Genomic DNA, 5,827 nt, shown 5'->3' with positions numbered 1-5,827 from the left:
AAGATTTCAGTATTATTTATTTGTATTGCAGTGGTACCTGGAGGCCCTAGTCCTAGACATTGTACAGACACATAAGAAGCCATCGCTGCCCTGAAGACCATACAATCTACTACTATTTGTCTGGTGGTTTTGTTTGGTTTTTTGGGTGATGTGCTGGCTGTGTTTATCACATGGGTGTGAAGTCACATGGTATTTCTTCAGAATTCCTGATTGCTGGAGCCTATCTCACATGATCACGAGGTAGTTATCTAAGGATAGGGTTGCTAATTTTGGTTGGACGTATTATGGAGATTTAATCAAATAACCTAATGTTTAATTAAAGATTAATCTTTAATTTCTGGAGACTTCAGGCCAATCCTGGAGGGTTGGCGACCCAATCTAAGGTGGGTTATCAGAAGCCATTTTAGTTTTTTGTCTCAGGCCTCTTGCAGGAGGAGATACATTCTCAGAAGATGACACATCAGTGGGAAGGTTGAGGTGTTCTCAGTAAGCCACAGAGGACTAGCATTTTAACATAATTATTATTTAAATATTGTACAGTTCTATGACAACAGCAACCAGAGCTTGATGTTCACTCCACTGTGCAGCCCAAAGCCCTGCCTCACAAAATGGAGGATGACTATTGGTTACCGCAGCTACACCCACATCATTACATAAGAATTGCAGCTACTCTGTAGGGGGAGAAAGTCTTGCCATTCACCAATGACACTGCATGTTATAACACAGCACTGCTGCTCCTCCTCCCAGTGCAGAAAGGTAGCACTGGGTTCGGGAAGAGGGTGTTGGGTAGACAAAAGGAGGGCACATTTGCCAGTAATCTCAGTTTGAACAGGACAGTCCTACGTTCTTTAATTTTGTCTCAGGCTCCCCAATCTGCCCTCTCCCAGGACTCAGAGAATTTTGGTGTCAGTTCATTCAGTCCACCCCGAAAGGGCTGTTGCTCTTCTATAGCTAAGACTGGTAGAAGCTGCTTCTCTTGCTACATCCCTGCTGGCTTTCTTTCTCCCTGATCTAAGAACTTTGCTGCAGGGAGAAGGCAGGGGAGCCTCACTCACTTCCCAAGCAACAGCAGGAACAATTTCAGCTTCCTTTTGCAGTGCTGGTAGGAGCTTGTGTACATATTTGAGGTATGCCTGTGGTGATGGCACCTTATGATAAATACTTATCAAGTACCTCTGTCCAGCTCATCTGCCCACTAATCCATATTCCCTGGGATAACTTCCATTATTACATGTCTTAGTGACTTCAAACATCTACTATTTAAAAAATAAAACAAACACCCCTCCCATGACACTGCTGGGGAACTGTTTCATTTTTTTTTTAAATCCAAATGTGGAAATTTTCTCCCCCAAATTACATTGTCCCAATGCCCAGAAAGCTACAATGGTCAGTGTTCAATTTTGGCTCAGTGACACATTTAAGATATTCATAAAACAATTCTTTATAGTAATATATAGGGTAGAGTTCCAGTCAGACTCCAGTTTGTTTCTGGCTCTGGTAGAGTCAGAGAAAGGGAAATTTAATATCAGAGATTTAAATATCAGAAAGCTATATATGGTGTTACTTACGGATTTTAAAAATCTATTATTTGTCATTTTTCTCTCTTCCTAAAGCCTGTAGAGTAGCGTTTATGATACTATCAGATCCTGGCCTTGCAGGCAGAGGGGTACAAAAAATTAGTACCATGTAAGATATCTAAAATATCTTTTTATATACATATGTTTTTTTTAAATTCTAATATATACCTTGCATGTTTTTTTCCTCCATAAAATATGTAGCATATGCAGAATCCATGATAGTGTGTTATGACGTTGAGGTTTTATTGTCACTCATTTGTGATATTACTCATTTGTGGCTTTACAATACATGAGTCTTGTGGCTGTCCCAGAATAATACATATAAAGCCATTATACCACAGCATTTTACATTATCTCTGTATAATACATTTACAGTGTGCATATAGAGCATAGTGTATATTATATAATTAATAGGTGTTTATTTTTTCTTCTCCGCAGACGAGCAGTGACAAAGATGGCAGCTATCTTACGTCTGCTACACATTTCACAAACATGAATTTTTGCACAAAAACAGTGCTCTGTACATACAAGTAAATGGATGTGTAAAAATCCATTGACCAGAAATTTCATGGAAATGTGAATGTTACAGGCATGCAGTTACATTACACAGAATAAAGAATTTTTCAGGCAAAACTTTTGCACTTCCCACCCCGCCCAAAGTCCTTGGCATCCTGAACTCAGTGACCAAGAACTTGAATGTGTGCAGAGTCTGACTTGCCCAGTTATATATAGACAGGGCACTGTGATGAAGGTTGCCATAGTCACTGCCTCTGCTGTGTCTTCTCTGTAGAGAAATGGAGGACTGCTGTCTCTAGATCTGTCATTTTAATAATTTTCACATGCACTACAAAAAAAAAATCACACAAAATTATTTTAATGGGTAATAAGATCACCCTCAAACATTAAACCTTAAACCCAAACTGCGATAGTGTGGGGCAGGAACTGCAGGAAAATGATCCATGAGCAAAGCTGTTATGGCTGGAGAAACAACCTGAGATTGCCCCATTAAGAGCATTAGACTTAATCCACCTCATCTGCAGCAAAATCACCATTTCTTAAACTAACAAGTGCTGTGAAACTAACTTTTCATACAAATGTGAAAAAAAAAAGTGTCCTACTTAAAATGTCTTTCTTTAAAAAAAATGAGGAGAAGACCAGGAAATACAGATTATGTGAAGGGGATCTTATATGATGCCAGTTGAAAGGTAGCTGCTTTGTAGCAAGTATCAGGATATAAATAGATATGCCAGGTGAGCTTTAGTATTTAATTTAAATCTAATTTTATGAAAGATGAATTCCAAGGGGTAATGTTGAGGAGTGTACTTCATTTTTTCCTCAATATGCCAAATCTTCCATTTTTCTGGTCTCCGAGGGTGACATCATTATCTGTTTTCTTGTGTGTACTTTCTGATCTGGCAGTAAGTACAGACATTCCTTTAAATTCCTTTGTGATACAAGTTGGCAAGTCTAAATAGTTAATTCATATATATCAGATTGGTAACTTTCATTCTAAATACAGTATGCTGAACTTTGTCTATTTTTTGTCACTGACTCACTTGTCTAAATCTATTGTAGTTACAATCATTGTATCAGGTTTGTGTGTATTCCATTTAATTATTGGAATATCCACTATGCACCCAAATAAGGGATACATATCATTGACACTTTGCAATGTCTATTATAAAGTTTTGATGTGTAATAAGAAGTTGTAATTGAGTTGGGAGACTTCATGCTCAAGTCAAAACATTCTTTAAAATACTTTCCAAAGACATTTATGATGATGCATTATATTTATATATATATATAAATGATGCATTAAACTTAGATAACATGAAATAGTGTAGTGTATGTCTGGGTGTAATAACTAGAAACAAATGCAATACTGAATTAGCATGTGCTTACCACTGGTGAACAGAATTTACCTACCCAATCTAAGTACTAATATTGTACTCCTTACCAAAGTATCTGATTGCCTCATCCCATCATATTTCTCTGCAAAATATTTTTCAGTGACAGAAGAACACTGTTGCAAGATAGATGTTCTTAAACTGTACTACAATGAATCAAACATCGGTTATTTAAGAGTCAGGCATGCAAGAATTAAGAAGACTGGAGTCCTTAGTTCACCCTGTTGTGCCAAACAATGAAGAAATTATCCTTTTCAGAGGGTTTCACACAACTGGTAAATAATTCATACTGCTCTAAAAATACCACTAAAATTAGGGGCTGTGTACATGTATTGATGCAAGTAATTAGTGCATGGTTTGTGTGATATTGTCACACTGTCCAGAGTGGTTTACGGCCATGAGTGCCAGCCTCACAGTAGGCTGTCAAAAAGCAGGGCGGACACCCCAAACTGGTTGTATGTTCTATATTTAGATGTCACCAACCCAGGAACAAATGTGAAGACCAGAATGCTGAAGATTCAAACACAAGAAATACTTCTATGCATTAATAAAGTTAAAATATGACAGTTATTTTGGCTGTGTGTTGTAAAACCTTTTTTACTTTCAGGCTGAGCAAAATGTGTGTGTGACGGGGTTGGGACTTACCACCACGGCGCCTCTTGCTGGTGACTCCGGGAATTAGCTCAGTCCATGTGGAGCGCCCTCCGCTGGTGGTGTCCCATCCGTCTCTCACCCTCCGTTGGTGTCTGGACCCACATTGCTCCCCACTCAGCAGCATCCTCTTCAGGACACTGCCCTCTGGCAGTGCCCCTTAGACCACATTCACCCCCTTCCGGATGGGGGCGAGAAAGAGGGAGGTGTGTTTAACAGCAGTCTCCTGGTTCGCCCCTGCCACAGTGTCCAGCCACACCCCAAAGTCTAACCCCTTCCCTCAGGGGTCTGGTGCAGTCCGTTATGGCCACTTCCCATGGCCAGGTACAAGATAAGGGGCAAAAAGTGGGAGACTCAGGCCCACCCACTATTCTGGGTCCCAACTCAGGGACCCTCTAGTGACAGCCTCCCTGCCATCCTTCTCTCCCTGGGTCACTTCCCCTCTGACCCCTTTGCACCCTCTAGTCCCTTCTGGTCGGGGCCCACAGTCTGGCAGGTAACCGGGCCGGGCCCTGCCCATCTCCATGCTCAGGAGACAAACATTCCCTGCTGGAAGTCCAGAAGAGACTGAGTACGCCTCTCATGGGCAGCCTTTATATAGGGCTGAGCCCAGCGCTGATTGGCCACCTCTTGCTCAGCCTGTTTGGCTCTCTAACAGGCCCTCCCTGATTGGTTGCTGCCTTGCGCAGCCGCTCTTGCCTGCTGTAGCCCACTCTCACAGGGGGGTGGGGCACTCGCCCCACCACAGTGTGCCTTTAGGTGGCTTAAATGTATTGTTATTTGTTATTATTATTAATATATCTGATGTACATCCTGGATATACAAGAGAGACTATAGCTGGAAAAATCTGAACAGTATGCATGGACACTGTCCATTAACAATTATTATGATATACAAATATAGGACCTAATACAGGATTCTTCCTACTGACATGAGCTTTGAATGAGGCACAAAAATATCCCCCCTTTTTTTGCATTTGTGTAGAAAATAAAAAGGCCAAAACAAAAATAAGCGCACTAATATGAAAGCAGTCTTACAAAGCGCAATGGGAAATTAAACAAGAAAAATGAATCAGTCTGCAGAATGCAGGCTGTGCAGTGTTGCTATTATGCTGCAGAACAGTAAACAAAGAGAATAAATCAATATACTATCCAAAACTAAAAGTGGGTGTTGAAGAGGCTGTGTTAATCATATGTCCAACCTTAGCACACAGTAAGATCTGAGATTACTACAGTTTTTCCCTATACTTAAAATAAGAACTCTCAATAGACACTTTGTGGTTACCATTTGCCTAATGTTGACTTTTTAATAGCTTCTGCTGGGTATCTGTACAGGAAAGTGTTTGTTTATGAGAATTTAGGTAAATGAAGTTTGCATGCAAAGTAATCCAGAAGATTGGCTCTGGCAGGGGTGTACCATTGTGTCGCTTTCCTGAATAAGGGAAAAAACTAGTCAAAATCATCCATGTAGTAATAGGATGCAACACCACTGTCTTACTCTGGGGTTAAATCTGAACCATTATGCCCATGAAATTATGAAATTCCTTGAAGCTGTTTGTTGTTGAGGTTTTCCCCCCGCCTAGACGAAGGATATTTTAAAAAAAACAACCCTGTTCATTTACAGGCGGTACTGTAAAAGACAATGACTCTAAAATGAAAAACGCTTATCATAAATGTGAGGTATTTTTGCAAT

The sequence above is a fragment of the Caretta caretta genome, chromosome 1, assembly GCF_965140235.1.
Source record: "Caretta caretta isolate rCarCar2 chromosome 1, rCarCar1.hap1, whole genome shotgun sequence".
In the NCBI taxonomy this organism is placed as follows: Eukaryota; Metazoa; Chordata; order Testudines; family Cheloniidae; genus Caretta; species Caretta caretta.
The sequence above is the reverse complement of the archived record's forward strand: the minus strand, read 5'-3'. Positions refer to the sequence as shown.